Consider the following 25,198-nt stretch of genomic DNA (forward strand, 5'->3'; position numbering starts at 1 on the left):
TGTGTGATGTGAGTGTTAGTGTTCCATATTAAGAAGGTGAAGTTGGCTACATCATAAATAATCCTCCCTCTATGAGCTGCACTTTTCGGTTGCAGTGGTTTTTTTTATAGATTGCGGCATGTGGAGTCAGTTTGCAAGATTGTTCTTGGGCGATTGACTCACTACCTTGCTCCTAAGTGAGCCAACCGCTCACCAATTACAATCTAAAATGGCGTAGGGGCAATGAGAGGTGGCATGAGCCCCCTCTCATATTTCTATCTTACGATTCTCCTCTCTATTTGCATGCGGTGGAAAGTTGCTATTCCTTCACACACGGACTTCCCACGCAGCGTCTCTCGTCACCCGGGTGGTCCGGTGACAGGCGGGCTCTGCTGATTTTGAAAGAGTGTGAGGGAGTCGAGTGAATGCTTTCCAGTCGCCGACATTGTCAAAAGACACACCCGGAGGGGCCTGAAGTAGTGGCTGGGCTAGAGGTTCCGTTACTTCGCAGAAACTTAGCGAAAACACTTTCTGGCGGGCTACCAGCGAGGCCTGGGAATGACTTGTGTACCCAGGCAGTTGTGGCGGAAAAACTCCCGCGCTTTCTGCAAAATAGTAACTGTGATTGGCTTGCTCAGGGCATAGCTCCGTGACGTAGCAAAATCAGCACAGAAATTGGCGCCAAGAATCTCCATTGGTGGAATGGTAGTGCTCCGGCAATGGAGTGGAATTTTCCGCCGGTTTTCGAGTTGCTGATTGGAACGTTTAACCATGGCCACTGTCGTGGGGGCGGGAATGTTCGGTGTTCGGCATGTACGGGTGCTCTAGAGTAGTCGGCTCTCGCTTTTCGGTCGAGGACGTCGAAGCAACCAGCCATCGCCTCGGGTACACCAGATCGTGTTCTGGCAGTTAAGAAGACAGTTTGGTAATGTATGTCCGCAGCACCGGCAGATAGGGATTTTCCTAGGTGATCAGCAGAGCGCGCCTGTTTGTCTTTTTCTAACTTTGTTCTGTCTTGAGTAGCAGCAATTAGTGTTGGGTTAGCTGTGTGTCTCTCTTAAGATTTGAGTGGCAAGGAATTGGCTCCACATACCACTTCGTCATAAACCTCACAATCTAGTTTAGGGACAACTTCACCTTCACAGCGTTTGTTTGAGTATCCTATTTGAGCCAATTTGATGTATTATAAATGTTTCATGTGTTTTTGTTTATTATTTTGTGTTTAGTCTTAATAAATCATATTGTTATTTTGGACAGAACTTTCATTCTGTTAATCGGTAGGGCAACCCATCATTTCTCACTACGTTACTGAAACCTTCCTTTATTTAACTTATTAATCAAATTAAATTATTGCAGGTGCCAAACTCTTTTCTACTCCACTTGCAGGGTTGATTACAGTCAGTTCGCGTATATTTTTTAATCCTTGTGCAACAGCAAAAGTCGGAGTTAGAATAGGGGGGGCTTAGAGCATCATTTACATATGTAGATTCTAGAATTTAGTGTTAAATACACTGCTTGCCCCGGCACCTCGCAGTATCTCGTCATCCCTTAGGACTTCTGTATCCCACTTCTTTACGTATTGATTCTTCCTGATTAATTCTTGAACTTCAGCCTACTCTTCATCACTACTACATTGTGATCTGAGTCTATTTCTGCTAATGGGTAGGCCTTACAGTCCAGTATGTGATTTCGGAATCTCTGTCTGACCATGATGTAATTAAATGGGTTCTACTGAAACGGGATGCGGGGCTTTTTAAACTTACTGGACTATCGAATGCTAATGCTAATAAGCGCTTTGATATCCTCTTTTATAGTAAATTAATTTACTAATTTTTTATAATTGTAATTAATTAAATAAATTAACTTGTTGCATAGTAACCATTAAGATGTCAGTATTCTCATCAAATGAACACTGAAATTAATTTACTCAAAAGCATGATCATATTGAATGAAATCAGTTAGTTAAATTGAAACATAATTCTTTAGAATCTAATTAAAATTGAGAATTTGGGCCTGCAAGAATACTGTGCTTTGTTAACGACAGGTTGGGTGTACTAAGATCGATTTCGGTATGGGTGGCTGCGTTGATGGACACTCATGAAGTATAAACACAATTTATTTAACCAAAAACACAAGTTAAACACTATACAATAAACAGATCGTAATAACGCTCGCCGTTGTTTTAGTTAAGTTTAACACCGTTTCAAATCGTTGAATGGTGAAGGACCACATGAAGGAGCTGCTGTGTGAAAAGTTTGGAAAGAGGATAGGATAAATGCACGTACTTACGTAAGTTCCATACTAAAGAACAAAGCTCAAGACACATTATGCCTTCACCAAAAATCCAGGGAAACAGATTCATGCTTTCCGAGGTAGTAATCTTTCGACAAACGCAATAGCTTAAAATATTCTCACATAAATAAAACCGGTAAGGTGGTGAAGCTACGGGGGGGGGGGGGGGGGGGGGGGAGCGGGGGGGATTGGGGAGGAATGTGGAAACTAGATTTAAAAAATTGTAGCACATTTACCAGGTGGCTCAATATTTTCACAAAGCGGTTAGATTACATGCGCGACGCGCAAAGAAAGATACAATGAACTGCAAGTAATTTATCCCTTGATGGGCATAGAAAGCTGAGGCTTCAACTGACTCGTCCAAGCAACTAGTTCAGACTAACAAACCAAGCACGCTATCCATTTGAAATTTCACACGGTAAAATACACTAAAATTCATTAATTACATAGAAGATTCAACACAATCTACATTCACTCTAGGGAAAACAATTGATTACCACTGAACAACACAGAAGGCAAGTTCGCGCCATGTGGTGCAAAGCCTAAAGACAAATTTATTAAAGCACAGGTGAAGCCGAAAGAATTCAAACTGCAATAATAAATGAAAACATTCACACGAGAATGTATCCATGCACGCCTACATACTTAGGAAAATCTACTGTAACGTAACGTCAGCATCACTAGATGGGAAGCCTTTGCACTCTAGAAGTTCTGATAGCACAAAGAAAGTACCAGAAGACACTTATTAAACTTGATAAATTGCACCATGGCCTACCTTGCGTAAACCGCGAACCATATAATAAACCTATCGCTGTAATAAAAAGTGAACTACAGTACTTCAGCTAGCCTGAAGACTTACGCATCTCACTCTAAACTTAGTCTTAAGCAGCGTTAAAATACTGGGAGTGGTAGGCTCTTTAAAACTTATACAGAAATCAGACGCCAGTTACAAGAGTCGGGAGGCAGGAAAAGGAAGCAATGATTAAGAAGGGAGTGAGGCAAGGTCGTAGCGTATCCCCGATGTTTTTCAATCTGTATATTGAACAAGCAGTAAAGGAAACAAAAGAAAAATTTGGAGCGGGAATTAAAATCCAGGGACTAGAAATAAAAACGTTAAGGTTTGCCAATGACACTGTAATTCTGTCAGAGACAGCAAAGGATTCGGAAGAGCAGTTGACTGGAATGGACAGTGTCTTGAAAGGAGGATATAAGATAAAAATCAACAAAAGCAAAATGAGGGTAATGGAATGTAGCCGAATTAAATCAGCTGATACTGGGGGAGTTAAATTAGGAAATGAGACACTTACAGTAGTATATGAGTTTTGCTATTTGGGAAACAAAATGACTGATGATAGTCAAAGTAGAGAGGATATAAAATGTAGACTTGCTACGGCAAAGAAAGCGTTTCCAAAGAAGAGAAATTTGTTAACTTCGAGTTTAGATTTAAGTGGCAGAAAGTCTTTTCTGAAAGTATTTGTATGGAGTGTAACCATGTATGGAAGGGAAAAACGGATGATAAACAGTTTACAGAAGAAGAGAAAATCGTTCAAATGTCTCTAAGCACAATGGGACTTAACATCTGAGGTCATAAGTTCCCTAGAACTTAGAACTACTTAAACATAACTAACCTAAGGACATCCCATACATCCAAGTCCGAGGCAGGATTCGAACATGCGACCGTTGCGATCGCGCGGTTCCAGACTGAAGCGCCTAGAAACGCTCTGTCACAACGGCCGGCTTGACAGGATTCGAACCTGCGACCGTAGCAGCAGCGCGGTTTCGAAATGAAGCGCCTAGAAGGGCACGGCCACAACGGCCGGCCACAAGAAGAGAGTAGAAGCTTTTGAAATGTGGTGCTATAGAAGAATGCTGATGATTAGATGGGTAGATCTCGTAACTAATGAGGAAGTACTAAATAGAGTTGGGAAGAAAAGAAATTTGTGACGCAACCTGACTAGAAGAAAGGATTGGTTGGTAGGACACGTTCTGAGGCATCAAGAAATTACCAGCTTAGTACTGGAGGAAGTGTGGGGGGCGCGAGTTAAAAATTGTAGAGGAAGACCATGAGACGAATACGTTAAGCAACTTCAGGAGGATGTAAGCTGCAGTAGTTACTCGGAGGTGAAGAGGTTTGCACAGCATGGAGAGCTGCATCAAACCAGTCTTCGCACTGAAGACCACAACAGCAACAAGCGAATAGCTGCACGAGTGACAGATGTTTCAGGTGTAACGTTTCAAGTGCAGAGTCTTAGTTGTTCCTGCTCCCCCTGTCCTCCTAGCCCTCTGATTATGAGACCCCAGTAGTGTAGACTACATTTGAGACACTATCAAGGAAGAAACGGAAACCCATTGGTAGCTTTTATGAAACCACATTAGGTTACCATATTAATTCGGTAGTTCAGATGTTATTCCCATAAGAGGGTAGCTTGTTCCCAGATGATAACGCACCCACTCACACAGACTGTAAATATCCAACATCGGTTTGACGACCATAAAGGTGAACTTTGCATTTCAGAACCGCATAATTACAATAGGAAATCGTCATCGCCTGCACTGAAAAAAAGAATTGTTCTGCTAAATTTCTGTAGTATCTTGTAAGGAACTTAGTTTCTTTCCACGGAATGGTATAAAATCACATAGAACATCACTCATGGCTTATACATGTATTCCCAGGATGTTCTGTTACGTAGGTGTTCATAATATTCTATCCAAACCCTTACTAAAGCAACGTTGTTGAACATAGTAAACGTATGAAATGAAAAAGAAATTAGCAAAAATATGGTGAACACTTCGCAGTATCAGTAAGTACACTGATGAACAAAAACATTACGAGCAACCGCTTAATTACTTGTTTGTCCGTCAGTGGAAAGAAATACATCACTGATTCTACATCTACATCTACATCCATACTCCGCAAGCCACCTGACGGTGTGTGGCGGAGGGTACCTTGAGTACCTCTATCGGTTTTCCCTTCCATTCCAGTCTCGTATTGTTCGTGCAAAGAAAGATTGTCGGTATGCCTCTGTATGGGCTCTAACTTCTCTGATTTTATTCTCGTGATCTCTTCGCGAGGTATACGTAGGAGAGAGCAATATACTGCTTGACTCCTCAGTGAAGGTATGTTCCCGAAATTTCAACAAAAGCTCGTACCGAGCTACTGAGCGTCTCTCTTGCAGAGTCTTCCACTGTAGTTTTTCTATCATCTCGGTAACGCTTTCGCGATTACAAAATGATACTGTAACGAAGCGCACTGCGCTTCGTTGGATCTTCTCTATCTCTTCTATCAACCCTATCTGGTACGGATCCCACACCGATTAACAGTATTCAAACAGTGGGAAAACAAGTGTACTGTAACCTACTTCCTTGTTTTTGGATTGCATTTCCTTAGGATTCTTCCAATGAATCTCAGCCTGGCATCTGCTTTACCGACGATTAATTTTATATGGTCATTCCATTTTAAATTACTCCTAATGCCTACTCCCAGATAATTTATGGAATTAACTGCTTCCAGTTGCTGACCTGCTATATTGTAGCTAAATGATAAAGAATATTTCTTTCTAGGTATTCGCAGCACATTACACTTGTCTACGTTGAGATTCAATTGCCATTCCCTGCACCATGCGTCAATTCGTTGCAGATCCTCCTACATTTCAGTACAATTTTCCAGTGTTACTACCTCTCGATATACTACAGCATCACCCGCAAAGAGTCTCAGTGAACTTCCGATGTTATCCACAAGGTCATTTATATATATTGTGACTAGCAAAGGTCCTACGACACTCCCTTGCGGCATTCCGTTATCTAGGAACTCTTCAATACATTCACACAATTGGTCTGATAGTCCATATGCTCTTACTTTGTTCATTAGACGACTGTGGGGAACTGTATCAAACGCCTTGCGGAAGTCAAGAAACACGGCATCTACCTGGGAACACGTGTCTATGGCCCTCTGAGTCTCGTGGACGAATAGCGCGAGCTGGGTTTCACACGATCGTCTTTTTCGAAACCCATGCTGATTCCTACAGAGCAGATTTCTAGTCTCTAGAAAAGTCATTATACTCGAACATAATACGTGTTCCAAAATTCTAGAACTGAGAGAGTTCTAGAGATATAGGTCTATAGTTCCGCACATCTGTTAGATGTCCCTTTCTGAAAATGGGGATGACTTGTGCCCTTTTCAATCTTTTGGAACGGTACGTTCTTCTAGAGACCTACGACACACCGCTGCAGGAAGGGGGGCAAGTTCCTTCGCGTACTCTGTACCCCATCAGTTGCAGCGGCCTTTCCTCTTTTGAGCAATTTTAATTGTTTTTCTATCCATCTGTCATCTATTTCGATATCTACCATTTTGTCATCTGTGCGACAATCTAGAGAAGGAACTACAGTGCAGTCTTCCTCTGTGGAACAGCTTTGGAAAAAGACATTTAGTATTTCGACCTTTAGTCTGTCATCATCTGTTTCAGTACCATTTTGGTCACAGAGTGTCTGAACATTTTGTTTTGATCCACCTACCTCTTTGACATAAGACCAAAATTTCTTAGGATTTTCTGCCAAGTCAGTACAGAGAACTCTTACGATCTTGCTTGGCACATACTCGTCTAATGCATGTTGTACGATGGTTTTGAACTTTGTCCACTGATCCTCTACACTATCTGTACTTGAGATAAGACTTTTGTGTTGAGCCGTCAAGTACTCTGAAATCTGCTTTTTGTCACTTTTGCTAAACAAAAAAATCTTCCTACCTTTTTTAATATTTCTATTTACAGCTGTAATCACCGATGCTGTAACCGCTTTATGATCGCTGATTCCCTGTTCTGCGTTAATTGTTTCAAATAGTTGGGGTCTGTTTGTCAACAGAAGGTCTAATATGTTATCGCCACGACTCGGTTCTCTGTTTAACTGCTCAAGGTAGTTTTCAGATAACGCACTTAAAAAAATTTCACTGAATTCTTTGTCCTTGCCACCCGTTATAAACGTTTGAGTCTCCCAGTCTATATCTGGTAAATTAAAATCTCCACCCAAAACTATAACATGGTCCGGAAATCTACTCGAAATATTTTCCAAATTTTCCTTCAGGTGTTCTGCCACAACAGCTGCTGAAAAATGGTTCAAATGGCTCTGAGCACTATGGGACTTAACATCTGTGGTCATCAGTCCCCTAGAACTTAGAACTACTTAAACCTAACTAACCTAAGGACATCACACACATCCATGCCCGAGGCAGGACTCGAACCTGCGACCGTAGCAGTCGCGCGGTTCCGGACTGAGCGCCTAGAACCGCTAGACCACCGCGGCTGGCAACAGCTGCTGAGCCAGGGGGCCTAGAGAGACATCCAATTACCATGTTTGAGCCTGCTTTAACCATGACCTTCATCCAAATTATTTCACATTACGGATCTCCGTCAATTTCCTTCTATACTATTGCACTTTTTATCGCTATAAACACGACTCCCTCTTCACCGTCCAGCCTGTCTCTGCGGTATACATTCCAATCTGAGTTTAGGATTTCATTACTGTTTACATCTGGTTTCAGCCAACTTTCCGTCCCTAGTACTATGTGGGCACTGTGACCGTTTATTAATGAGAGCAGTTCTGGGACCTTTCTATAGACGCTCCTGCAGTTTACTATTACCACATTAATATTGTCATTCCCTGTTGCGTTTTGCCTACTACTACCTTGTCGCGTCTCAGGAGGCGTCTTGTCGGGCCTAGATAGGGAATTCACTAAACAAAAAACCCACATGTGCACTCCACACGTATTCAGCTACCCTTGTAGCCGCTTCCTGCGTGTAGCGCACGCCTGACCTATTCGGAAGGACCCCACATTTCTCCACCCGATAGCAGAGGTTGAGAAATTTGCACCCCAGATCTCCGTAGAATCGTCTGAGCCTCTGGTTTAAGCCTTCCGCTTTGCTCCAAACCAGAGGACCGCGGTTGGTTCCAGGAATGACACTACAAATAGATTTATCAGATTCCATCCCACGAGCGAGGCTTTCCCCCTTCACCAACTCCGCCAACCGCCTATATGAACTGAGGATGACCTCTGAACCCAGACGGTAGGAGTTATTGGTGCCAACATGAGCAGCAATTTGCAGTCGGGTGCACCCAGTGCTCTCTATCGCCGCCGGCAGGGCCTCCTCCACATCTCGGATGAGACACTGTCCTTCTTCCCCGACCTTTCCGCTGTTTCCCTAAGGGGCTCCATCACCCGCCTAACATTGGAGCTCCCAATCACTAATAAACCCCTCCCCCCGTGTGCCTGCTCGGACCTTGCTGAAGGAGCCGCCACATGTCCACTCTCAGGCAGAGCGGGCGGTGCCACACGGCCAGCCTCCACATTGACCCTCCGCCTTGTGTGACACGAACGCCGTTGAACCCGCCACTCCCCTTGGGGAGAGGGTGGCCCAACCGTGCCCGGCACCTGCGAAGATGTCTCGACAGCAGGGACTGTGGGTGAGCATGCAACACCTGGGGTGTACCATGCGTCACACCAGACTCCCCACTGCCGCTACACTCTGAGGTAGTAGCCTGAAGACGGCTGACGGTGGCCATCAGCACATTCAGCTGTTCGCAAACAGTTGCCAGCTCCTCCTGCATCCTTACACAGCAGTCACACACCCTATCCATCGTAAGATATCAACAATCTACCGTACAGAGTTAATCCACTTGAAACGTCCCCTTTGAACAATTATACATGACTGTGCTTAAACTGACACACAATATTTTGTTAGCGCAATGCAATCTGACTTTCAAAATTCCCTACAAAAGAATGGCCCTGACTAACATTAAACTATACCTTTCACAAATCACTTACCTCACAAAAATCTTCGCTGCTCAAGCTACTGCAATACAGCGAGCGCCACTACTGCCAGCTAAATAAAAGATTCAAACTATGGAAGGCACTAACTACTGATACGGATAGTTAGCAAATGAAAGATATTAATAGAGAACAAACAATGTATTTACCTTGATATCATCATATATAAATATAGCAGTTCATGACAAATTTCAAAACTCCGCCATCTCTCTCCCCACATCCACCACTGCTGGCGGCTCACCTCCAACTGCGCAACGCTACGCGCTGTTCACATCCAGCTGCCGCTGCCCAACACTACAATGGCGAGTATTACAACAATGCAAAGCAGCCACAGACTGCACACAGCACAGCCAGTGATTTTCATACAGAGGTGGCGTTACCAATAAAAAACCTAAACAGCCTACTTACACACTTTTCACTAGACCGCTAATTCACTAAGGGTGGCTGATAGCTTGTGAGCATGTGGGTTTGCTGTTTTGTCATTCTGTGCAACGGATTAATCTGAGATGTACCCTTTACCCTGTGGCTCCTGACAGATGCAATTTCCACCCCCACACTACTACAGAAGTCAGACGGACGCTCCTAACGTTTTAAAGAGAAATGCCTAAAAAACTTTCAGCAATAAATATCTTCTGGAGTCGTCTGCTGTAAGGAAATGACACAATAATTCACAAAATTTCTTATGTAACTAGTGGGATACTTGGGTACTGGAGTAGTGCCAGTTAGTGTAAGAAAAACATGAAACTAACGAAAATTATTATTTATTTTTGCAAAATTTCTGAGGAATCACAATGGCACTTTTAGTTATGAACTTAACATGTTATTTCCAGGTTTTTTTCTTAATGTGAAGTTACCTCTTAAGGATAGGATTCGCTAATGAAATTTCTATACAAAGCTTAAGATTGTTATTGACTTGGCAGAATGGCTGAGAGCCGCACTTACTCAACTTGAATAATTATTCGTTAGAATTTTGCTAGGTATGGTAGAGGCTGTCGCATGTGAAATGCAGTGAAGTGTACTATTGTGGAGGTTCAAAAATGGTTCAAATGGCTCTGAGCACTATGGGACTTAACATCTGTGGTCATCAGTCCCCTAGAACTTAGAACTACTTAAACCTAACTAACCTAAGGACAGCACACACATCCATGCCCGAGGCAGGATTCGAACCTGCGACAGTAGCGGTCACACGGTTCCAGACTGAAGCGCCTAGAACCGCACGGCCACACCGGCCGGCTGTTGTGGGGGAAATATGGAGCTCGCAATAGCTATAGTGCACAATACCATAAGCTGTGATGACTACTGTCTGCGTCGCTTGTTGCTGACAAATAAGATAGTTCTCATTCTATCTGGATTGACCTTCGCCAATCAAACTCTCCCTATGCCTTGATGAAGTCAAGGACTGCTATTCGCCCCTAATCTAACTATTGGCATGGTACACCAGTCAGATAACCAATCCACTGCGATGCCACTCAAAATTCGCTTGCAGGCGTTTAACTATAACTCTGTCCGTTCACACCGCACAATAAGTGTGGTGGCCAACACAGTGAACAACGCTTAATCGCAAGGACTCAGTATAGAGTCGCTTTCTGATTCGCTCTCGACAGAGGTGCTCTCCCAGTGGAGTACTGAGGAGAGACTTGTTCCTCGCTCTTTGAGTACACGTCCGAGTGCACACGCTCTCGTTATGTGTTCTTGCTCCAAGAGCGACAACGGAACGGCCCCTCACCAAGCCAGACGTGAAGGGGTATATCTTTCTGTCTCTTCCAATATTCCTTCAGCTCAAGGCGTCAGAAATATCGTCTGCCAATCAGCATTGCACTTCTAAAACGGGAGAATGACGTTTCGTTTAGGGCGACCAATCCAGAAATCTGTAGTATCGGTGTTTGGCGTTTGCTGTCTCCTTGTGAAAATCTCTGAAACTGCGTGCTATGTGTAAAGAATGCGTAGGCTGGCCGCTCCCACACAGTGTAGCGGAATTTGCTTTTCAGCTGAACATGGGATCGTCCTTTCACTCGGGCTAATGCTGTCTGCTCTACGGGCGGTCACTGGCCGACGTAGATAGCTTGGGACCGGCCTCCTGGCATGCGGTTGCTCTTCAGAAGTAAAAGCTTTTGTGACCGTCGTGTCCTGAATGTGTGTGTACGCCAGCCTCGAGTATTTCAACCACGGTGCGCACTTGCGATTTATTAGTTATTTGCATATCGTTTACATGAATTCATACAACATTGACTTTATCTTATCGAGTTTTGGTTCAAATGAAGCGTCTTGATGTGCGGAATATGATTGTGACGGCGGAATATGTAAGCAATGAAGGTCAGGAGACCACGAAGTCTTACAAGCTGACTAAACTGTGGTTACTAGACACTTCTTGTTGGAAACAATGAAAATAAGCACTAACTGTCTCTGGACTGTGTTCAAAACAAACACGAAATCTGTGGAACAGTATTACTAGTACTTGAAAATTAAAGCTTCCTAAAAGCAAAAACTCACGGAAAAAGAAGTGACAAGTAAGAAAAACACAGTTAATACTTAAATTTACATAGGTTGCTGCACAAGAGATGTGAAGCAGGCAGCAGTTTATTTCACAAGCCGTTCAAAACAAACAGATGGCTGAGGACTACACGAATTTACACTATATGAGTACTAAAACGCGATGATACAACTCTCAAATACTATAATACGCCAGAAATTTATGAATTAAACTATGCAAGTACCCAAGAACACGCAAAAAAATTAACAATTAAACTATGAAACAAAGAAGTGAGCTCAGAGTACGACTTGCTGCTAGCTGTTGGTTATCCAACGGTGGTAGGGAGCGCTTCTGCGTAATGGAGATCCGACAGTTTGTTGGTAGGTATGTGGCATTAGATGTCTACGCACAGGTCATGTAACTCGCGTAAATAACAGACCGCAGATCTGCATACTTGGTGATAGCGCCCCGATGGGTTCCATAGGACTTACATCAGGCGAATTTAGTAGCGGAGACATCAACGCGAGTTTATCATAATGCTCCTCAAAACAGTATAGCACGATTCTGGCTCCGACACTCGGATACGTATACTGCTAAGAAATGACATCACTACTGGGGAAGCTCCAGGCATGAAGCGATGCGGGAAGTTAGCAGCTGTCAGCGTGTCTTCGATTACTACCATAGGTCCGACGCAAGCGCAGGAGAATGTCTCCCTTAGCACAGTTCTGCTCCCAACAGCCTGGGTCCGTACCGCGCTGCACGTTTCGAGTCGCCATTCACCTCGATGACGGTGTTTGTGAAGAAGACCATCGACTTAGTGTAGCAAAAATGTGATTCACCCGAAGAGCCTAGACGTTTCCATTGATCACTGGTCGAATCCCGATGGTCCCGTGCCCATTGCAATCGCAATTGACGATGTCGTTGGCTCAACATGTGAACACGTAGGGGTGACCTGCTGCTCCATATTCAAGAATATACGATGAACGGTATGCTCCGAAACATTTGCGCGTACACCAGCATTGTGCTCTTCCGGCAGAGATCCAACAGATCAACATTATCCTACTTTACAGTGAACACAAGCTCCAGAAATCCACGTTCTGTGAAGAGTCGTGGACGTCCAACCATTTAGCGTCTAGTGGTGGTTTCACTGTCCTTCTGCCTCTATCCGAGAATGTTCATGACAGTATCACGTGAACATCCAACCAACTTCGCCATTTTATAAATACTCGTTTACAGGCTCTACGTAATAATAATAACAATCTGCCCTTTGCCAAAGTCGATTATTTGAATTGATTTCCCTGTCTGCAGACGATATCTTCTCTAGGCTGATCCCCTGTCCGACTCTGCTCCGCTTACATCCTTTTGTTACCACGACACGTGCCCGAAGCGTCACCCGGCGGGATCCAACGTCGCGGTGGATGGTGGTCATGTTTTGGCTTATTAGCGCATTTTGTTCAATTGGCATCCCAAAACCCACGTCTCTTATAATATGGAAGTTTGATTATCTGAATCTGACTGATTTGCAGCGCTGCCAACATGTCTGTGTGAGGGGCGTGGAGGGGGAGCAGGGGAGGGACTGTGAGTGGGCGTGTGCTTTTGCGTGCGTGTGTGTGTGTGTGTGTGTGTGTGTGTGTGTTTGTGTGTGAAAAGAGAATCAGAACTGAGTTCCTTGACAGAATATAATCTGAAGGTATTGAGAGGCACCCACATGGTTGTTCATACTGTGGCATCAAGCAGTCAGGCCAGCAAGATGAGTGGTCTGCCAAACGAGTGAATTCATTTTTTATTTATCAAGTAACATGAGCTCTAGTACTCACAATTAAGTTACAAATTATTCTCCTGTTTGAATATTAACCAACGGACACGGATAACGCACATCTGACTATTAAAAATGTACACAACTCTGATTGTTCACTACGCACTGGCAATACCACATTTTCTTTCTTATTCAACGACCTTGATCAACACGTGGCCATCGCACTGAATATGAATGGCGCACACATTATAAATTCTGGGTATCATGAAAACATACTATTCGAAGGAAAAGGCCACCAATCTTTTTCTTTTCACTATCTTATTTATTCCGATAAATTCTATAACCTAAACACACAAATTCTATAACCTACAACAATAACACATGAGAAATTCCGCCCAGTGGGCATGGCTTTACATTGGTGATTCTCTGTCTTATGGTCTCGTAATTATTTAACGCTACAGTGCACTTTCTGGATAGGATGGTGAATCTTTTGCTACATCTCACACTTCGACTCTCACACCCATCATCACGAAACTTTCCTCCAGATCGAGTGGTACAAAAAGGAACATGCATAACCCACTGCCTCTGAAACTATCTTGTTACCCTCCCATGCCAACCACACATACTTAAATTTCATGAAATACATCACACTGGCAACATACAATACAAAACAAGGAATAGTCACAGCGTTATAATCACATCACTTTCAGCTTTCCCACTTCAATTAAAATTCATCCCAGTTTCACACGACACTGCCCCACTTCGTAACTTTTCTTTCCTACTACGAACTCTGGAGGATATATGTACGTCTTCCTGTGCAATGCAAGCCAAGTGACGTTGCTGGATAGACGGCTGACTCACCTTGCTTCACTCTCAGAGTATTATAGTTTGAATCAAGCGTCACACGGAAACATAACACGCAAAGTAATATTAAGAATATATTCATCACACACGCGAGTCCTCAACTGATACCATGGACGAGTACTTCTCTTTATCCTTTGTCTCATACACAGATTGAGACTCACACAGTACTCACCATGTGGAAGTACTCGTCTCTAATTTCAAGTCCTGCACACGCCATTTCTTAAATAATTCCAACTTATAGTACATACGCTAGTAATTCAGCTTAACTTAAGCACTCGGAAGTATTTCAACTTATTGTTACACGTGGTTTCATTGTGTCCGTTGGTCACTTCCGAAGATTACTACGATCCCCTTAATATTACCTGCCTGACATTTAATTCTCCCCACAAAAGTTCCTGAAATAGAGAAATTATTATTCCAAACTACTCTTAAGTATTTCACATGCATACCATGTCTCCAATCTTTCGTCTTTACAGAGTACACCTAAGACAGGTCTTACCAACACTAGATCCAGCGGCAGAGTGCTGAAACATGGCCGTTCTCGCACCTCCGCCAAGGTGGGGGAGCACCATGCTACCGTATTGGTCAGCCACATTTCAGGCAGCTCAAAGCTCAGGTAAATTTCATCTCTTTGGTTCCACCAAAGGTGACCAAAAGACCGTCTCAAAGATGATCATATATTGCACATTCACTATCTGCAGTTAGCAGACGACCATACATTCATTCATTTCACAGATCTCACCAAATTGGACGTAGGGATTTATTTTGTGGGAGTGCACATGTAATCATTTAAATAAATAAATTGTCATTCTTTCCTACACTGGTATCCGGCTTCGCTGTATTAATTGAAATTGAGTTATTATTAGAAAAAAAATGTTGTTCTGACAAGAATAATGAAGAATCTTGTACCTATGTTCAATGTCGGGTGGTACTGTACCCTTTCAGTATATTCCATAGTGTTGTTGTAGCAGAAATATAATAGCTCATAATGTGAACCGATCTTGGAAAGGATACCTCTCATATTTCATGCATAATTTTCGTACAATGTTGTAGTGAAACAGCTTCGACAATATGCCATAGTAGCCACTGCTGAAGTGACCACGCAACCACAGAGCCAGCCAGTTCCAAAATATTTTCCAGAAAAACTGTCCTTCCACAGTTAACAGCGAAAATATCGCAGGGTTTTTCGTGCTATTCCAAGACCGGCAGGATGGCACGATGGTAGCACCAACCCTAACTTGACACAGAACGAACGTTATACATGATGCAGTTAACTATTAATCACGTCGCTGATCACCAAGTGTGTCTTTGACGTGTTATAACAGCTTCGATCAGCAGTTCTACCCACCGACCATTGTATAACGTCAAAGTGTCGAAAACTGCAGGCACGGAACTGGTTATGGCCGAATTGGAAGACACGTATTATTTTAGGTTCAGCATCTATTTATGGTGGTTTAACGTGCGTCGATGACGACGCCCCGATTGGCATCGCTTATAATAGTAGCATTCGAACGTCGGTTTAGACAGCTTGCAGGGAACGTAAAGAGTTTTGGAAAAATTTTTGGAAATTTGTGGTAAGATCCTATGGGAGCAAACTGTTGAGGTCATCGGTCCCTAAGCTTTTGGACTACTTAATCTAACTTAGAGTAAGTTATGCTAAGGACGACACACACACCCATGCCCCAGGAAGGACTCGAATCTCCGACGGGGAGAGCCGCGCGAACCGTGACAAGGCGCCTGAGACCGCGTGGCTATTCTGTGCGGCTGAAGAGTTTTACCAGCAGTGCCGGGGATGTTTTCCTCGAGCGTTCCTAAGTGTCACTGTAGGGAGATTCGAGCGTCAATCGTCGACAAGTGCTATTGAGACAAACGATAAGGTATAACATCACATCCCCTGTGAATTTTTACGGTTAAGTGGTTAGGTGGCAAAGTGGTTAAACGCCAGAGTACAAATGCAAACGTCTGTAGTTCAATCTCAAGTCAGTCATAATAGTTTTTAGTTTCTCTTATCACTATTTGCACGTCTTCAGAAATTCATATGTATGAAAAATAACAAGGTGCTTCATGTATCCGATTCCGTGCTAAGCCGAAGGTCGATCTGAGCAGTTAAAAATTCAGAGGAAGGCGAGGGAAGGGCTTACCGCCACCAATAGCACCAATCTAGCAAAACACTGATGTTCAAACCAAGCTTCAGGTTAAGGACGGCTTTCCCTCTACACTGCTACTATCATTAACTTCTCACAATGTTTCGGCTCTGCTCTTGAAGTGGAACAAAATCATTGTTGTGACGAGGGAATTCTGAGTGTCGGCAACAGACGGTACTAGTAAAGTACGGTAGAAACAGCCAGAAGGTTCTTTGGGATGTAACTGACAATGGTCGTGAAAGTGCTCCATTCTGCAGTAACCTGAATGCAGTCTACTTTCAACAAACCGTTATGCCCAAATCTGTTGCCATATATTCCTTGTCCGAGACAAGAAACAGATGTGGATCAGCATGAATAGGCTTGCCTTTAAGTTTTCCGTTTCTATCATTACAAGGAAGTGGAGCTGTTCTAGCCACATGTAGCTTACGTTCGTGTGGACTGTGAATTGATGTCTCAAACCGTCCTATTCTTACTATTTTCTAGAAAACCTTTACGTGTTGAAATCCCAATGCCCGTGTTTCAGTGCAAATTGCAAAATCGAGTAATAATGGATAACTCTCTAGCCTGAATGAAACAAAATCTCTTGTATCGCTGACACGATTTTTCAAAAAACTTCAACTTAAAAGAAGGGACCTTAGCTCTGTTATCTTACTTTAGTAGGGGGACATAATCTTGCTGAAACATGTCATATAAGCTTTCTTGAAGGAAGATGAAATGTAATGGCCCTAGCTGGAAAATATTGTAGCATTTGATATGAAGATTTAGTGAAGCACGCGATACATGCGTATTTTTCTACTTATTGCTTGTCTTTTCGTATTTTTGGCATTTTCATAGTTTTCAGTGGGCAGTTAACGTTTTGGGTCCTATTACAAGATTGTAACTTTTCTTTCGAATTATAAATACATACGTTACTAGAATCAGATAAAAATGCAGAAAGATGGGTTGCTTCATTGTTTACATAACATAAAATGATTTCGAATTTAGATCCGCTTTAAATAAATAATATGATATTCCAGAAAATCGAAACCAGTGAACCAAATTTTAATATAAACACTATTATTAGAATTTTGTAATAAGAAACATGATTTTTCAAGTAGAAACGAAAATCAAGCGATGTACGATGAGTTAAACAATGTACTATTATTATAATATGGTAAAGCGATCTGTAAATGAACTAATCAATAAAACTACAGTAAATGTTTGTTGTTATACTTTCACAAATATGAACGTGTCGGAGACGGTGTGCGCTGTGTTTTTGGACTGATACGATGAAGTATGACTGGATTATAGATTTTTCGCCTTGTACGATGAACCGAAGTCGAGAATATTTAGTGTTAATTTATTTGGAGAAAATCCTCCACTAACGTACCCTGCGACTAAGTCAAGTATCGCAGCTCTATCATCGGCAATCGCTTGGTGTTAAGCAGTAGTTATAAAGAATAATATTCACCACCTCAATAATTCTCGTAAAATTATTAATTTTGAGTATATTTTGATGGAGTGAGAGCTTCAAAATCACGGTATTGCGGCAGCTTAACAAAATAGCCAAAAAAGTCTATGTTGGATCATAAAATACAAGCCAAAACCAAGACAGTCACCGTTTTTCCGTTGTTGTGGTCAGCAATGCCGGTTGCTAAGTTTCAATCACGACGGTGGCTTCTAACACGTTTGCAGACGCGACTGTAAGACAGGTAGAAGTGTTACTTGTTAATGCAAGTTTTAGCACAATGTACACTAGAGCAATGTCATGATGCCGCTAGTCCAGCCTGCAGTAGACGGCAATATACCGTCGATGCACGTAGATTAGCAGCTATGCACTGTGTGGTGTCACCGCCAGACACCACACTTGCTAGGTGGTAGCCTTTAAATCGGCCGCGGTCCGCTAGTATACGTCGGACCCGCGTGCCGCCACTGTCAGTCATTGCAGACCGAGCGCCACCACACGGCAGGTCTAGAGAGACTTACTAGCACTCGCCCCAGTTGTACAGCCGACTTTGCCAGAGATGGATCACTGACAACTACGCTCTCATTTGCCGAGACGATGGTTAGCATAGCCTTCAGCTACGTCCTTTGCCACGACCTAGCAAGGCGCCATAGCATTTGATATTATTTTATGAAGCATGTACAATCAAGAGCGATGTTCTACAATTATGGATCAAAGTTAAGTATTCAAGAAGCTCCGTACTTTATTTAGTAGACTCAACTCCTTTAACTGTTCCAGACATCACGCCAATCTACGTGAGCTTAAAAGCGTGCATTTCGGCCTCCTCTAGCAACACAGTGTTGACTCTTCTGCCAACACTACACACTGCAATCGTGTAGGCCATCTCTTGCGATATTATTCAGTTATTGCTGGTACTCTGTTCGTAGTATCCTTCGTGTGTGGACAAATTTACGCTGTGCTTTCTGCGTGTTACACTTTTCAGGAGTGTTGGTCCGTACGCGGTTGTAGGTCGCAATGCGTGTGAGAGGCGGGAAGTTTGTGGGTGGCAGTGGCAGCATCCTGCAGAGGTGCAGAAGCCGTAACGGTTGGCAGACGTTGCGGGGGTGGACAGCAGCGTGTGGGGTTGGCTGCGGCGGCGCCTTTGAGGTAGCGTGCTGCGCAGGTGACGCTGGCTGCCGGCGCGGCGGGGGCGGTGATCTCCGCTTCCGCCACCCTCGCTGTGTACCACCAACCGTGTCGCCGCTACTCCACTCACATTTCTCGTAAGTGCCCTAAGAGCAGCACGCGGAAAAGCCTACCAGACGGTAATGTTTCTGCCGTCCTTTTACTTTTTGATTTCGAGTGCTACAGTCACCGAAACTTTTCTTTCGTCCGTCCTCGGAGCTCTCGTTGCGTTGCACGAAGTGCCACTCGCTGCCGCGGCCAGAATTTGAAGTAGGTCGCGCAGAACAAATTATGTGACTTACTGCCCCATCGATTTACTGTTAAACATTATTTAATGAGCCTGGATTAATTCTCTGCACCACTACCCCAGTAACTAAAGCGGCGCGCAGAACAAATTATTAGACTTACTGCTCTCTTGATTTACTCTGAAACTTCATTTAACGGACCCAAATTAATTCTCTGCACCAGTATCCTAACAAAATTAGAATAAATAAGGGTCACCAACCTCGCTTTGACCCATGTGACAGAGTTATCACTACACCAGAGGCAATAATTACAGACTAGAGGCTAACTATTTGCTATTAGGACGATTCGGAGATCTAACTAGTTGACTGAAATATATACACCACTTACAGTTCACACACAGTACCCAGCTGTCTGCTATAGCAACTCCTCCCGATAAACTCCTTTAAATAAACCAATATAAAAGTTTAATGTCAGTAGGGAAAAGTCGCACATAAAAATACAAAATTTCCAAGGAGACAAAAGTAATTTTTTATAAACTGAAGGGGATCCCTGCTGTCAGCGACAGCGGGACATTACGCAGAATCAACAGCGACGACTGATAGTGTGCATCGGACAAGGTTCGAACTCGGTATCTCCTGTTTACTAGGTAAGTGCGTTAACCACTGCGCCATCCGGTACAAAGCGAGCCGGCTGCTGTGGCCGAGCGCTCCTAGGCGCTTCAGTCCGGAAACGCGCACCTGCTACGGTCGCAGGTTCGAATCCTGCCACGGGCATGGATGTGTGTGATGTCCTTAGGTTGGTTAGGTTTAAGTAGTTTTAAGTCTAGGGACTGATGACCTCAAATGTGAAGTCCCGTAATGCTCACAAGGGAACCTCCCCATCGCACCCCCCTCAGATTTAGTTATAAGTTGGCACAGTGGACAGGCCTTGAAAAACTGAACACAGATCAATCGAGAAAACAGGAAGAAGTTGTGTGGAACTATGGAAAAAATAAGTAAAATATACAAACTGAGTAGTCCATGTGCAAGATAAGCAACATCAAGCAGAGTGTCAGTTCAGGAGCGCCATGATCCCGTGGCTAGCGTGAACAACTGCGGAACGAGAGGTCCTTGGTTGAAGTCTTCCCTCAGGTCAAAATTTTACTTTATTTATTTTCGCAAAGTTACGATCTGTCAGTTCGTTCATTGACGTCTCTGTTCACTGTAATAAGTTTAGTGTCTGTGTTTTGCGACCGCACCGCAAAACCGTGCGATTAGTAGACGAAAGTACGTTCCTCTCCAATGGGAACCGAAAACATTTGATCGCAAGGTCATAGGTCAACCGATTCCTCCACAGGAAAACACGCCTGATATATTCTATACGACACTGGTGACGGCATGTGCGTCACATGACAGGAATATGTTGTCGACCCACCTAGTTGTACACTTGGCGAATGAGTAAAAAGATTCTTCTACCTTGCCTAATTTAGGTTTTCTTGTGGATGTGATAATAACTCCCAAAAAAGTGATGAAAACATAAGAGTTTGTCACATAAACTGCAACAAATGAATGCAACAGTTTTCCCTGTGCTCTGTCAAAACATATGTTTTTAACGTTTTCCAATTTTTTCCGTGTGTAGACCGTCAAATCCTGCATATGTCCAAGCAAATCTGAACATGTCCTGGAATTTTCGAGAGCGAAGTTGATTGTGTGAGTGCCTGAACTTTGATAATTGACACACGTCAATTGCTAGAAAATAAAAAAGTTAAAATTCTTACTCGAGGGAAGACTTGAACCGAGGTCCTCTCATACCGCAGTTGCTTACGCTAACCACGAGACCACGGTGCTCCTTAGATTGTATTGTCCTTGATGCGTCTTATATTACACACCGACTACTCAATTTGTATATTTTGCTTATTTTTTTCATAGTTCGACAAAACTTCTTCCTATTTTCTCGATTGATCTGTGTTCAGTTTTTCAAGGCCTATCCACTGGGCCAACTTATAACTAAATCTGAGGGGGGTGCGATGGGGAGGTTCCCTTGTCAGAGCCATTTGAATCTTCATTCTTCTTTCCTTTTTTTTTTTCTTTTTTTTTTTTTTTTTTTTTTTTTTCACAGCGCTACCGCAACTACGCGGACTATCTCGATCTCGACACGCCTCACGACCGATCAACATTCCCACCGAGCACCATCTATCCGTAGTCCCTGTTCATTTTATTCCATAATCGCTACTGCGAGATTCCCACAGTAGGTCGGAAGTAAATTTTTGCATCCGCATGGTTAAAGAACAGACACCATGCCTTCATGTAATTTATTGGTTTGAATTAAATCTCATCAAGTCTGCCTCGTACACTTAACCACCTCCTCCAGCTGGCCATTGTCTCTGTGATCTGCTGTACGGCTTCTCGCATCTTCACTCACGAAGCTGCAAGTTCAGGCTAAGACGACCGGAAACGTCTCAGTTCTCATTCCACTCCTGAGCATGGGGACATACTTGTAAACTCTTTCAAAGCTTTGTGCAGAGACAGAACAGCATTCTTCATCAGTGATGTTTACTCAGTCCCTAATTTGTACTCGCAACACTTAAAATACCATCTCCATCTCAAAGATCCTACGGCTCTCCGCTGACACACCCGAGGGCTACCGACTGACTTATTAGCTCCAAGTCATTCTACCAAATTATTTTAAATTTAAGCCTTTCAGCCAGTCAGCTTCAAGAACAAAAGTCAGGAATTTCCATTAGCTGTTTCTTGCTCTCACTACTAACACTTTCCTGCAAACTTGGGGTTCCTGGGCAGGAGTTTCAAAAGTTTAATTCTAGTCGGTGGACAATATCGACCGTAACGCGAAAATCAGTCGCCCTTAAGCCACCGTAGTAAGCCCAGAAATAGAACAATTAAGAACGATTAATGAAGACAAGCTCACTATTTCCAAGCTGGACAAAATCCCCGTCTCCGAATACCGGGAACAGGCCCTGTGCAGTAGCCAACAGGACGAGCACGCAAGCGCGGTCAGGAATAATATGTTACAAGCTATGAAAATTTTACGCTATTCCGGGTGTATAAACGCTACTTGGTTTTTATTTTTCCGGTGTCACGTTAGTGGATCAAGGAGGAGGGAGATGAAGTGTCTTATTGATAGGCCTGTTTACGTTAACCCTTAATGAATATTTTCGAAAATCATGAGGAAATTCTTCCCGTAGTATAGTTCTGCTTATGCATTTCCTGTGGGGCCTGCGACTTTTCAGTGCTTCCTATTACTTCTCGTTCGTTGTTTACTAGACTGTGCAATGGGTCAGCTTCTTATATATTGCTGGCCGGCAATCACTGGAAACCAAACGACGAGAGTGGCTGGTGGCTGGCCATCGCTCTGCCGACGACGAGTTCTTTACAGGCAGAGCAGAACCTGAGGTAGGACAGAATTTGCTTGAAAAGTCGTGTGAGCCGATCTGTTCAAGTACCGTATGTGTTGAACGCCGTGATTGCAGGCATTGACGATGGAGCAAGGTAATTTCCCCAAATGAATTCCGTTTTGGCGTGCCATTCCATTCGGACGTCAATAGATACGACGAACATGGTAACTTTCCCAAAATATACTGCAACGTAAAACATAAGATGGCTGTAGAGTTCTTTCCTGTGTGGGTGTCATCATCAATGCGTGATTATCATTTCATTTTCTCGCAGGAGTACGCCACAAAGTAATGACACTGCAGTTAGATCACATATGAATGTGCTTCACATTTTCGTGGATTAGTTAACCCTAAACTCTCTTTTATCGACGACGGCACTACTTCCCAGAGAACCGACCACATTTCTGAAGAACATTGCGAGAATGGTGTTGCCTACATATCGTCCCAAGCGAAACCTAAAAGCATGCTTGTGACTCTCGGAAAACCTGTTTAAGGAGGGTATGTGGCGGAGTGATGGAAGGGAGACGGGGCTGCAACCTAGCGGAGAGCATTGGCAAGATCAGAGATACTGTAGTTTCCACCAAAACGAGGAATGCCGGACATTTGCCACACCGGACATTTGCCACGCCGGGCATTTGCCACACTTGCCCCTTCGCCAGGTAGCTTGAGTAGCGATCCCTCATGTAAGGGACGCCCTTCCCCGCACTAACTCTGTCCTCTTTCAAACCGCCGTCTCCACATCTTACTCGATACAACCTGTACGTAAGGGACCTTCTTCTTCGACATCTTGGCCAAATACAGAGCTTCTTTTCCGAAATCGAAATATTTATAACTTTTGGGAAACGAAAGCAATACCGACGATTACGTCAGTATGTAATTAGTTCTGCCAAGTATAAATATAGATTCCTCTGTCTGTACGGTAGCTTCCTTTGACGCTTACTGATTGCGATTGAAACAGTCCATCGGCATGGGAGCAACAAGAAAGGAACGATGAACGAGAATGCAAATGTACGCTAATCATTTCTTTTTTATCACTGCATTTGTGCCTACTTTAATTACTACAACTGCATACCCAAAAGACAACAGGGAAAGAATAAATGGGTTTGTGAATGTTTGAAAAAAAGAACGACATACTCCATATTAATTTACTTTCTAAAAACTTTAGTTAATAAAGTGTTGCGGGACAATGTTCAAAACAACTGAAAACACGTTCACTAAATAGAGATAAGAATATCTATGATTGACATGTCATCTAAAGTCGACTTACAATTTTAAAATGTTAGAAATAAGGAAATGAAGTAATACAGAATGCTACGCTTGCAACGTACGTTGTTGTTCTACATTGTTTAGCTCTGGTATTTACAGTGACACAGAGAAAGCATCTTAGGTTCTGGAGGGAAAAGCCGTAAATGTAATTATCTGCGCTACAACAGAAACAAGAAGGACAACTTAAGGAAAAATAATGTAAGCTCACAATCGACGTTGAAGCAGATAGTTCCTGTGACTTAGTATGGGCAGAGGTTATACTCGACAACCGGAATAAATTAATAACTGGCTCCTTTTACCGAGCTCCTGTCTCAAATGAAACAGTTGCTGAACAGTTCAAAGAAAAGAAAACTTGAGTCTCATCACAAATAGGTATCCTGCTCATACAATTATAGTTGGCAGTTACTTCAATCTACCTTCCGCATGTTGACAAAATACATTTTCATACCCTATAGTAAATAGAAAACAACTTCCGTAATTGTTCTAAATGCTTTTTTAAAAATTACTTTTAACAATTAGTTGACGAGGTCATTCAAATTGTAAATGGTTGCGAAAACACACTTGACCTCTTAGCCACAAATAATCCTGAGCATCACGATGGATACAGGGATTAGTGAACACGCAGTCGTAGAGAGGCTCACTCCCGTAACAAAGAAATTCTCCAAAACTAAACGCGAAATATATCTATTTATAAAAGCAGCTAAAAATTCAAGTGACGTCTTTCTAAGAGATAGTCTCCAATCCTTCCAAACTATGTAAATGGAGACCATATGTGGCTTAAGTTCAAAGAAATAGTATCAACAGCACTCGAGATATTCATCAAATAAATTAATAAGAGACGGAACTGATCCCTCCATGGTACACAAAACACGACAGAAAGCTGTTGCAGGAACACCGCAAAAGGCACGTACAATTTAGACGAACGCAAAATCTCCAAGGTTGGTGAAGTTTTACTGAGGCTCGAAGTTTGGTGCGGATTTCAATGCGAGATGCATTTCATAGTTTCCACAACGAAACTCGCTCTAGAAATGTGGCGGAAAATCCAAAGAGATACTGGTCCCATGTTAAGTAAACCAGCGGAAAGCCTCAGTAAGTACCTTCACTGCGCAACAGCGACGGTAATGTTACTGATAACAGTGCCACTAAAGTGGAGTTAGTAAATGCATTTTCCGAAATTCCTCCACCAACGAAGACGAAGTAAATATTCCAGAATTCGAAATGAGAACAGCTGCAAACATAATTTGGAAGTAGATATCCCCGGCGTTGCAAAGCAACTGAAATTACACTGTCAGTGACAGAGGAAATGATCAAATATCTTTTCAAAAAGTCTCTAATGTATAAGAAAAGTAGGTCTAATACATTTGTTTC

Source organism: Schistocerca serialis, chromosome 4 (assembly GCF_023864345.2).
Source record: "Schistocerca serialis cubense isolate TAMUIC-IGC-003099 chromosome 4, iqSchSeri2.2, whole genome shotgun sequence".
NCBI lineage: Eukaryota > Metazoa > Arthropoda > Insecta > Orthoptera > Acrididae > Schistocerca > Schistocerca serialis.